Source organism: Falco biarmicus, chromosome 1, assembly GCF_023638135.1.
Source record: "Falco biarmicus isolate bFalBia1 chromosome 1, bFalBia1.pri, whole genome shotgun sequence".
Classification (NCBI taxonomy): Eukaryota; Metazoa; Chordata; class Aves; order Falconiformes; family Falconidae; genus Falco; species Falco biarmicus.
In genome coordinates this window covers 23,623,561-23,635,663 of record NC_079288.1, presented here as the reverse complement: position 1 = coordinate 23,635,663, position 12,103 = coordinate 23,623,561, and the positions used below count along the sequence as shown (strand labels likewise).

The 12,103-nt window shown below is 48.7% G+C and overlaps 1 protein-coding gene across 1 annotated transcript in view; it reads left to right on the top strand.

The window, feature by feature from the left end:
- The window catches only part of CASTOR2 (cytosolic arginine sensor for mTORC1 subunit 2), a 124,214-nt gene that overhangs the window by 100,230 nt on the left and 11,881 nt on the right, over positions 1-12,103 (top strand). The window lies entirely within an intron of this gene.

The following is a 12,103-nucleotide window of genomic DNA, read 5'->3' as shown; positions in this document are numbered from 1 at the left end:
ATGGGCTCTGATGACAAGTGGCAAACAGGCATCATCCTCACAGTGACAGGTTGGGTAGCCAGCACTCCCAGGTTTCTCTCTGGTTTGCCCACAGACATACAGGTATGTCTGCACTGCCCTGAAAGTCCCTTTTAAACTGATGTAATTGTTTGGGCGGTGCTTGGGATCCGTTCTGTAGTCTCACGGTAAGATGGGAACACCCAAAAAATGGACCTGTGTGATCATCTGTTATTGGACACTATTGAAACTGTCCCTGGTGTGACTCAGTGTGGTCACTGGTGTGTCTCCACAACATCTCCAAGAGAGATGTCTTCTCTACATCTTTGAACTGGAACAAGGGGAGGGAGGCATTCAGAAAAACAACTTAAAAAGTTCGAGAGCTTGACATTGTGATGTAAAAGTTTTGCCTTGCAGAGCCCCGCTGGAGCACTGTCCATCAGAGACCCACTTGAACATTAGAAATGACCTTTCTCATTCATTTTGTTGCCTTAGCCCTGTCTGTGGCTCTGGACCCAGACATGACCCAGGATGCACACAAGACTGCAGCAGCATCCAGGAACAGAGATCTCATGTACCCGCCGGGGGCACAGCTTCACTGGGCTTTTCTTCTCGCCACAGCCTTTGTTTCAGGCTCAGGTGAAGGACTACAGTCAGCCTTGGGGACTTCCGTGAAGCCAGGGAAAAATGATTGTAGCAGCAAAATCCCTGCAAAGCCCAGCGTGTACACTCGTCAGGTACTAAATACTGAGCCAGGGAGGGAGGAGGGATGGGCACATGAACTCGGTGAGTCTTCAGAGAGTTCTGCTGGTTGCTTCTGGTGCAGCAGCTTGGGCTGCGGCAGGTCTGGTAGGTGTGCAGCAGAACCTGTCACTGCTTGGGGACGTGGTTAGTGTGGGACAAGCAGACCTCAGGCAGTGTTTGTGGCCTCTGTCTGCAGCGCCCGGAAGGCTGCAGTGCAGCACTTGGCGCTTGTCAAGTTCAACTTTCTGTCAAGTTGACACAGGGATGCTAATTCTTTGCTTGGTGATGGGGAAGCTGAGACTGGGAGGAATATTTGCTAATTTTAAAGGAAAATTGTGCTTCATGTGGCTGGAGATCTCCCTCCTGCAAAGGGAGCTTGCATTGCAAACACATTCTTTTCCCCCCTGGGAAATCCTGGCCTTTCACTAATGCAAGGGGATCCAGCTGCTCTCCAGATGCAGACCAAAGGAGTCACTTGTTTTGGTTTTAGGTTGGAGCCTAATGGGGGAAGAAAAAAGCAACTGCTTGGATTTCTGCAGCTGTTGCTGGTTTTTCTCCTTCAGAGGGAAAGAGGAGGCATGGGGACCCCTCACCTTAGTGTCACAGACACTGCTGGGGATGCCTCTGAGTGCCATGGTGCTGTGGACACAGGTGTCTTGGGGAGAACTGCATGAAATGAAAACACCCAGAGACAAATAAAGGGCATCTGCTTCCTTTAAATGCACCAAGATGGGTGGCCAAGTCACATCTCCTGAACTTATTTTTGGTGCTTTTACTGTTAACATCCAGGAACCGCAGTGCTCTGTGGTGCCAGTATTTCACCTGTGTATTGCAAGAGGGAGCTTCAGCAACCAAATTCTTAATGTGAGAGACACAAGTAGAGGAGAGGATGTGATGTGCTCAAGGTCACCTCACAGGCTAGTGGCAGAGGAACGCAGGTAAGCCCTGTCTGCTGGGGCCAGACCACTGTGATGGACTCTCAGCATCCATCTATAATGCTGCAGCCCTTGCCACTGCCCCAGCATCCCTGCAGGTAGTCTGGCTCTGTCTGGCAGGGATGGGGCACCTGTGAAACAGCCTGCAGCTTTACTTACCCCAAGCCAGCAGCCAGCTGGGCAATCAGAATAAAAAAATCTGGAAGAGGGATGCTGTGCTGCAGCCAGAAGAGCGTTCACTTGAGAGCTAGCTGCTCCAGAAAACACCAGTGCTGCAATCATAGAATCGTAGACTCGTTTAGGTTGAGAAAGACCTTTAAGATCATAGAGTCAAACTGTTAACTCAGCTCTGCCAAGTCCACCACTAAACCGTGTCCCTAAGTGCCACATCCATATGTCTTTTAGATACCTCCAGGGGTGGTGACTCAGGCATTTCCCTGGGCAGCCTGTTCCAATGTTCATAACCCTTCTGGTGAAGAATTTTTTTCCTACTACCCAATCTAAACCTCCTCTGGCGCAACTTGAGGCCATTTTCTGTCATCCTATCGCTTGTTACTTGGGAGAAGAGACTGACCCCACCTCGCTACAACCTCTTTCAGGTACTTGTAGAGAGTGAGGTCCCCCCTGAGCCTCTTTTTCTCCAGGCTGAACACCCCCAGCTGCTCCTGGTCAGACTTGTGCTCCAGCCCCTTCCCCAGCTCCGTTGCCCTTCTCTGCGTCTGCTCCAGCCCCTCAGTGTCTGTCTTGGAGTGAGGGACCCAAAACTGAATCCAGGATTTGGGGCACCACCACACTACTCTCACCAGTGCCGAGTACAGGGGACAATCACTGCTCTGGTCCTACTGGCCGCGCTATCTCAGATACCAGCCAGGATGCTACTGGCCTCCTTGGCCACCTGGGCACACTGCTGGCTCATACTCAAATGCTGTGGGAGATCAGCAAACAGTTTTGTGTTTTCCAACATGTAATTGATATGTACTCTAATTCCCCCATATTTAAAAAAGAAATAAGCAGTGGGAATAAGAATAAACATTTAACTTATTTTTCTGAATATTGATGAAAGTTAGCGTTATGTGGGCTCCTCTGCGTATATTTTCAATTACAAAAATCTTCCTACCTGCAGCATACTGTATTCATCTTTGAAATATCATTGCTCCTTTCTTCCGTAAAAAACTTCCACGAACTTGTGCAAATATTTGCTTGCTGTTCGGTGGCAATTTGGATAGTTACCAAATCCGGGAGCACAGCTGTACAAGGGAGCTGTGTTCTGCTGGAGGAATGCCTGCCAGAGGCAGCTCCAGCTCTAAGCGAGTGCAAACACCTCGTCCACGGGCACAGACCCACACCTCCACCTTGGAAGGGCATCTGCCAGCATCTACATCTTTTAGGTGAAAACCAGCAAGGCAGAGTGTAGTGGGAGAGCTTCATCCCCTGCGCTTCGTCTTCATCACCTCGGAGGTCAGCTGCTTTGGATTTCTGGCTCTGCTTTCCAGATCTGTATGCCCGGCACGTGGCAGAAATGTAGCCCATGCCGAGGGAGGCCTGAGGTGCAGAGACACAGCCCCATCCCTGCAAAAGTGTTAAAATCACTCCTGCAGCCACTGGTGTTTCAGGGACCCCAGCTGGGGAGCCAGCAAAGGCGCATCTTCTAGAAGCTTTGTTACCTGTCTGCAGTGCCATCGTTGTCTTTGAATTACATTGTTCACAAGCTCTCAGCTGTGCCTTCTCTTTTAAAGAGTTCGGGAGATGTCTTTACAAATATAAGGGTACTTTTGTTATGGTGGGGGTACGTGGGCTCACAGCTGGAGCCGGTGAGTATTGCTGGGCGATGTTTTGGCAGAACCCCAGGTAAGCAGCAGTGCTGGGCTGGACCGGGTGGGTGCTCAGGTGCCTGTGCATTGCTCTGCCACCCGATTGCTCCTGGGAGCACCAAGCGTGCCCAGGCCAGAGACCCAGAGGCTGCACAGTGTGTTTCTGAACGCAGCATGCTTCTCACCTTTGCTACTTAAAGTCAGAAAAAGCAGCAGTTTTAACCTTGCTTTTGCTGGCTTTTTGCATTCACCGCAAGCCCCAGCAACAATATGCACTTTATTTTCGCTCTTCCCTGGGAATAGGTTTTTCAGGTTCCTCTGCTTGCTTGTTTTCAGGCAGCGGAGAGATCCTGAACAGCTTACATTGGGTAAAAGTCACTGGTTTGTCTCTTCAGTCCCAGTGGTGTGCCAGGCATAGTTGATTGCTGGAACCAGCCCAAATTCCTGTCTGCACCCTTAATTGGGAAACAGGGATGGGGATGAGCAGGGGACTCCAGAGGTGTAAATAGATCAGTCAGCCACATGGCGTCATCTCTGCTCTGCACAAATGCAGCTGAGGACGTGCTGAGCAGAAAGAATAATTTTAATTAGCACATACTCCTTCTCAAGCTCTGAAACAAGTGTAAATGCGTGGCCACTTCTGCTGCTTTTAACAGACTAGCTAGGCAGCTTTCTAGGAAGGTGCCACCCCTCTGTGTCTACCTCGTCTCAGTCCTCAAATTCCATATAGGCTGTGTCCCTGTCAGCAGAGGTGAGGATCCGTTTGGCATCTGCTGGGAAAGGGATGCACGTGTTCCCAGGTGGGAAGGAGAAGCAGAATCATCCCGGGGCGTGGAGGCTGTGCTGGGGTTGTCTTTGTGGAACTGTGCTGTAAATGGTAAAAATACACCGACTTCTCCATCTTCGAGTATGATGTCTCCAGCACTGTCAGACTTTCCTACTTCATGCAGGTACGTGGGCAGATACCTAACAATGGAGAACCTGCACAGCAGGGTACCCTCCCTTCCCTGCAAACATCTCACACGGCTCTTGGTAGAGAGCTGCTTGACTGTAGCACCTGCAGAAATGGTCGTGTTGTATGGGATGGTGAGTGGGGCTGGTTAGAAGAAGGAGGTACTCCAGGTAAAAAGTTCCCAGCTGTTTTGAAAATTCAAAATACTCACATGCCCCTGCAAATTGTTTACAGGGCCAGTGGAGCTTCAGTAGGGATGGCTGAGCTGACATGGTCTCTCTGGTAGCTGCCAAGGTGGCTGGAAATACTCAGTATTAAATCACTTGATGTGTCTAGTTAGGAGCTATTTCTCTTTGTGAGAGTGGGGCCTGAAGAAATGCCCCGATGACCTCAGTGCTCTTGGAAGCAGGTTTTTGAGTTTCCCGGTTTTTATAAAATAAAGGTGGGATGAATGTGTTTATCATTTCCCTCCAGTGAAGTGCTTGGAGAGCTCCCTTGCTTGTGAGCAGTAACAGTAGTTTCCATCAGATGGACATGGGACCTGGGGCCACTGTGTTTAATTCCCTGTGTATGTAATTTGTCCTATTCACATGACTAGTTTGATATTCAAACTTGTTATTACGCTGGGTAGAGTTTGAATTGAATTGTCAGGAAAAGATGAGAAAATTGCGCTGAGTATGTTTGCCCATTCTAATGTAAACCCATAAATAGCCTTTAGATTTAGCTAATCCGTAATTGAAAGAAAATCTGTAACAGCAGCCAAGGACCAGTATGAGATAAGTGTCATGTGAGAAGTGAAGGAAGGTGGCTGCATCGCTCGACATTACTTTGGGAGCACTCCTGGGTTTGGATTTGGGGAGGGCTGGTCCATACTGGGTGCTGTGTGAGCGCCGGCTGCTCAGAGCCCAGGAAGCAAGGCTCTGCCAGGCTCTTGGGTGCTTGTTTTTCCCTTGAGTGCTTTCTTGTTCGCTTCCTTCTTGTTTTCTTTTGCTTTCTTTCCCTCTGATTATCTCTTTGGCTGTCTTTTATGGTCTTGATAGTGGAAATTGAGAGACCTTTGCCTTTTAAACCTACCTTAATATCCCTAGAACAGCACTAGCATGAACTCAGCCATGACGAAGAAAAGATGCTCAGGGAGGCCAGAGCAAAACTTCTCAGTTCCTTCCATTCTCATCCTGTTCTCAGACACTTCAGTCTTCGCCATACTCCCTCTTTGGGCAGGAATTTTCCATGCTGCTTGTCTGCCTAGTGCTGATTTTTGCATTAACTGCGAAATGCTTCAGTTGTGAGATGTATATAAACATGAGCTAAACAGGTCAGCTGTTTCTTGAGAGCAAGATTTAGAGGAAATAGGTTTTTTATGAACCCCCTTTATCGATAGGAAACTGAGGCACAAGAAACATTGAGGTTAAATATATAAAATGTCAAGCTGTCATTTCCTCACGGCAGAGTGTTTGAGTTTATGAACCTAACAATGTTCTTTTGACAGTTTCGTGAGTGGGTTAATACCTAAATAGGAAAATGAGATGACAGGTTTCACAGCTTCCCTGTTGAGGGAGTTTGGAATAAAAAAACCTTGGGTTTTGCATGCTCTGTTAGGAGAAAATGTCAAAAACACAGTTAGAGATGGTGAGGTTCCCCGGCTGTGGATCCAGCCCTGCAGAGGTGCCCAGGCATCTCCATCAGGAGCAAGTTTGGGATGCGCAAAGAAGCGATAAAAAAGACAAAACCTGAAGTTTGATGGTCTGCTGTGATCCTGGAGAAACCTGCCATCCCATTTGCTGGTAGTACTTGGTATCTAATGAACATTCAGCACTTTAAAAATTCCTGATGTGCCGCTGGATGAGGTGTCTCCCTGACTGCTCATCCCTCTGAGGCTGAGCCAGAGCACGTGCCACGGGGCAGAGATGCGGTGCTGGAGGCACTGCTCTCCTCGCAGGGCTGGTGCCTTCTGGCTCCACCACTGGCACAGGTTGCTCAGAGAGCTGGTAAATGCCCCATTCCCAGAAACATTCACGGGTGGGCTGGATGGGGCTCTAATCTAGCTGGAGATGTCCCTGCCCATGGCAGGGGGCTTGGACTGGGTGACCTTTAAAGGTCCCTTCCAACCCGAACTGTTCTCTGACCACCCCTGGTACTGCGCTCTGGAGAGGGTGGCAGCTGACCAAACCATTAGCATAAATGGAAAAAAATGCAAGAGCCGCTTCATTGTGAGTGGGACAACCTCTTCTCAGGACAAGCTTGAGCTCGTTGGCGTGCGAGATGGTTTCAGCTGAATCAGAGCCGTGGGATTTTTTTCCTTCTCTTATGCACAAAAGCATTAACTTTTTGGACCTAATCATCACGTTTCCCAGCGCGAAGCCAAGCGGTGTGCTTTCATCTTGCCTGGCTATTGTGCTTAGATAAGTCCTTGCTGTGGGAGTGCTCTGTGGCACTTGAATCAACCTGACACCAAGGACTTTCTGCCCGGCAGCTGTCTCGCACCGCGCTGCAGACTGCCTGTGGGGCTGGCTTAGAATTTGTGTGGCAGCAAAAGTCTTTGCTTCTGGTTATTGAGTGTGAAGCTGGCAGCGTGTGTGTTTGGAGGCAAAAAGAAAGGGTATTTGCATCCTCTGAAAGGTTATGATTTGCATTGTAACATCCCAGAGATGTTTTTGCTGCCCTGGTGGGGTCCCTGTGGGGGAAGGGCAGTGCTGGATCACTTGGGCTTGTCCTTGCATCAGAGTGAAACAAGAAACGGGGCATCCTGCAGGAATAATCCTCGTGCCTCTGGAGTAGTGGGGGCTGGGACACACAAAGCTGGGCGCTGGACCAGCTTCAGGGCTCTTGCTGGGTTTTAGCACGCTATAGAAACTGATAGATGGCATCTTTACCCTGCTTTAGCCCCTTTCGTGAGGCTTTCTGGAAGTGAAACGAAGTGCTCCATTTCCTAACATTAAAGGGATGTTTATGTAGCCTAATGTCTCAGAAGAAACGAGGCTCAGGTGGTTGTAGCCCTCCCGTTCTCCCCTCCAGGTTCTGAGCTCACGTGGCCAGTTCCCACAGTGACTTCAAGGAGAAAAAGTTCCTAAAACGATTTCTGAGTGGAGACCTCTGGTTCAAACACACGCACCTGATTAGATGTCAGGGAAACCACACCAGGCGGTGACGGAGACCTGCCTTGGGCACCCCAGCTCCCCATGCACCCCTTCTGGCTTGGGCTGCTGCCGGCGCTTCTTAGCAGCACCCAGCTGCAGCGCCCGCTGCCCCTCCAGCCCCTCCTCGGCGGCTCGTGATGGAGCCAACAGCCAAGTCAGAAAGACACCCAGGCTTTGGAGCAGGTTTTACAACCTGAGATAATCCCTCACTTCATTATAAGATGGGATTTTAAAACTGCAGAGCAATGAAAAGCTTCCACTGGGCAGTGGGAAGAGAGCCCTTTAATAAACATAAAAATCCTATTAAAAATATATATACATAAACTGTGCTGCCACATAGAGGCATTGGCGACAGCTCTCCCTATTTATCATGAATTTTGCAGTTGGCAGCACTTTTATTTTTAATGCCTGACCACTGGAGTCCTGCTATTGCAGGAGCCTTTTTCTCTATCTTTTTAATAAATGCAAGAGTCTAGCTGTCATTTTTGCAGAGGGAGGCTATAAAAGGTGAAATAAGTACAGTGTAAGGGATCTAAAGCCAGAAGGCTGGTCAAAAACTCCACAGTATTTTAAAATTTAATTATTTTTTTAACGTTTGGAGTTAGCCGTGGCTGTAAACGTAAGTCCTATAATAATGAATTGAGCGAGCAATCGGTTCATTCGGAATACCAGAACAAATCAAAGAGTAGCACATCACCCAGAGTACTGTGCTATAATGCAAAAAATCGTGTACTGAGCGAAGGTAAGAGCTTAGGAGATGATCTGGCATACCACACCGAAGAAACAAACCAGCTGAGTGCCATCATTTCTGTCCAGGCACTACAATTAATCCATTGTCCATCCACAGTTTCACTTGAAAGCTAATAGATGTCATCAAGGGGAACAAGGTCTACAGAGAAGGGTGTCCTTCTGGAGGAAGGGGTAAGTCACTGGCTGGCAGGGCTTGGCACGCACCGATCCAGATAGCAGTGTGGGTAGGTGAGATGCATTTCTGCTACAGAGCTGTGCATCTGCCAGTTTCCCCCCGCCCCCCCCCTTAACTATAACCCTTTTATAAGAAATTTGAACCCGTTTAAATTAAGTACTGAAAGGGGGACAAAAATCCTGATGGCACTTTTCCAGAGCATTTTGCGCATTTTCCAGGGCTCTTCCAGGGGGGTAGGATTCTCTCCCAGTGCTTTGCCTCCTGCTGTACCCGAGGCTGAGGGGTCTGTGCAGGAGACTGAGGGATCCCCAGGGTGGAAAGTTGTTGTTTTCCCACCGTTGTACAGACCCCACCATTGGGCTGGCTCTTCAGCCAGGGCTGTACACGGGAGCTTTTCCTTCCCTGCTTTCTGTGACCACCTCGGCTGCTTGCAAAGATCTGTGAGCTGGAAGCTCATCATCTGGCCGGCATCCTCTTAAAGGTATTTTAAGAATGCCACGTGGAGCACCAGCTCGCAGTACTTGCAGCGTTTTGTAGCGCTCTGGTGGCAGCAATTCAATCCTTATTTGGGTTTTGGCCAATGTTTGTTGTCCTCACTGGAAGTGGTATTGATTATTTGAGCTCAGGAGCCAATTATGGCCGATATGATACTCACCACCTCGTGTTCCAGGATGACGTGTGCCATGGAGGCTACCTTCAACTGTACCTGCCAAATGGGGCAGTGAGGCCCCGGGCAGACCTCTGACCTTCTAAATCACCTGTGATGTGACTAAGTGGTGTAACTCACGCCCTAAGCCTTACTTGACGTGTGTCTGTTGGGTTTGGTTTGAGCAGGGACTTGGCGTTTGTTTAATACCTCCCTTGGGTGGTGCAGCGTCCCACATGGCATCTGTCTGTCTGCTTGATGGCACTGCAGATCTCATGCGGCAGGGAGAATTTGGGAGGAGAGAACACCGCTGTGCCAAGGGCAAGCGGTACCATCGGAGCCCACCAGCCATGCAGCAGGTCCGCAAAGTGTCACGGCAAACCCACGAAAAGCTGAAGGCTTCACCCCCATGCGAGTCAAAACAAGGGACCCTGATTATAATACACAAAGCCCAAATCTCTGACCCCTTAGAGGTCCTCCTCAGCCAGAGGTATGTCCCTTGTCATCAGAAGCAGGAGTGACCTGATAAACCAGTTGCAGTTCATAGCCCACGGAGATCTCTGTGGGGACAGGGATGCTGCAGGGCTGAGGCTGGGGGGTCGGGCGCTCTGCTTTCCTGGAGGGGGAAGTGCCGGAGATGGTGAGTTCGGTGGGTTGGTGCTGAAACCCAGGTGATTCCTCATCTTGCTTTTTATTTATTACCTTATTCTGCCTCACTGAGTCTGCGTTAACGTTATGTCTGGTGTTGTCAGCTCTCCTTGGGTTTTCTACATTTAACAGTTTCCTGGGCAAAACACCTTCCCATGTGGCTCATTTGATGCTATTTAGATGAATCGGTTGAGCCTGTAGCCTGGGTTTGTTTCATTAAAATTTGGGCTGTACTTTTCCATCTGGCTGCCTAGTGGAAACAGTGTCCAAAATTGGTATTTCAGTCACTTTCTGTATATTTTTCGCAAAGCTAATTGAATTATGAGGAGCAGGTTACTTAAGCAAATACAATGGCCCCTGTCACACCTCATAGGACCTGTTAAACACAGAAAACCAAATGTGATCAACACTTTCCAGTAATTACAAATGCGATGGGCAAATCAGCCTCCCTGCCCCTAGAGGAAGAGGTTGACGAGGTCTTCTTGGGGCAGCTCCTCCAGCACCACTACTGCCGAAGGGAAACGCGATAATGCCTCCGTCCACCGTGAAATACTGCATCTTCATCTCATTCCTGACCCAAACCAGTATTTCAACTGGTACTTAATGAACTGCAGCCAGGCCCATGCCGTCTGTACAAAGCAGGAATATCATCTACTCTGTTCATAGAGGGAGAAAGGAGTTGTGATCTCTTCTCGCTGCTGGTAACGAGTCATTAGCGGGCTTGGGCACATGGGACAGGGCAGCGAGCACAGGACCCCGGAGCACGCGGGGCAGCCCGTGCATCCTGCGCAGCTGGTGCAGTTACTGGGGCAGCCACGCTGCTGGCGGCTTTTGGGGATGAGTTTGCAGAGAGGAAAGGTGTCACTTGACCTTTCTGTGATTGAGTTGCCTGGCTGCTTTAATGGCTTTGGGATGCGGGAAATGGAAGTGTAAATACCGCTGACGTGCAGGTGGCCTCGCCTGCGCCTGCCCGCTCTGTGCTGCCAGGGACCAAATGCACGTCCAAAGAAGGAACACATCTTTTTTTTCTTTTTTTTTTTTTTTCCCCCTCCTCCTTCTTATTTATTTCACAGGCAAGGAGCAGAGGTGGGAATAAAGGAAAAAAAGACGTCAGCAGCTTATTAGATCAGCAGCAGTTGTTTTGAGCCCTTGCTTTTCCATGCCAGTTGATGTAGTAAGCTTTGTTTTGGGGGTGATTTTCTCATGCAAAGGACTGTCTGATCAGAAAATGGTATTTTGTTGCAATAATTTTCTCCGAGCAACTTGGCAGTGGTCTCTCTGAGGTAACATGCTGTTGATTAATGCACAAACTTACCCCCTCTCCCTGGTGTCTAGTTTTCATTCCATGTAAGCTCTGATTATTCAGTAAAAAAGAAACATTGGCCTATGAAGCTAAACATCAAAATGCAGAAGCAGAACCCTCAGTGTCCCCACTGTTTGCAGTGTGTTTGCTCAGGGTTATTTTCATGCCACACACAATTGAGGTTATTGAGGAGAGCAAAATGAACAGTATTTGTTATTCAGTTCATTTTGGGTTTTCAGCGCTGTCATTGTCTCACAGCAGTGGTGCCTGGGGATTCAGGGGGTGTGAGGTTATGGATTTATTACATGGTGTCTGGATCGGTACAGAAACAGCTTCCAAAGGTCTTGCTGAAGGAGAAGGAAAGGGATACTGTGTGGAGGAGCCAGGAGTGGGTGGACAGAGTAGGAAACGTGGGTATGGAGGCATGAAGTGATGTGCCTGCGGTGCCAGGGTGCTGTCTGCAAGAGCAGCAATACTGGGATTTATGCTTTCAAACCACTGGGCTGCATCTAACCTCTAAGCAAAGTGTGTAGGTTTCTGCTGAGACCTCTGCCGTGGCTTTGCTGGCTGGATCTGCATCTGAGGGCAGGCTCCTTACGCCACGTAGATTTAACCGGGTTTACGCATTTGTAAGTCTGGATCTGGACCTGAACTGGTTGTTTCTATAATTTGCCAAATCAAAGTCCGGGGAGTCTTAGAGAAGTTTATGCCTTCTTTCCAGAGTCCACGTCTGGTTTTACGGGCTGTTAATATATTAAAGTTTCTTTAAAACAGTTAATAATTTGTATTAAGTGGTTTAGCTGCAGATTTTTACTACTGAACGACCATAGACTTAGAAGCAAATGGAATGGAACTGGGGTTATTCTTAAAAAGATTCCCATGATCTTAGTGTGTGATCAGCTTGTAATTTCTCATATGTATGTTACAACATCTATCCCTGACAGAGCTGTGTAGCTCTTGTCTTCTGCTTTAGAGATGGAGACAGCAGCCTGCCAATGCATAGGG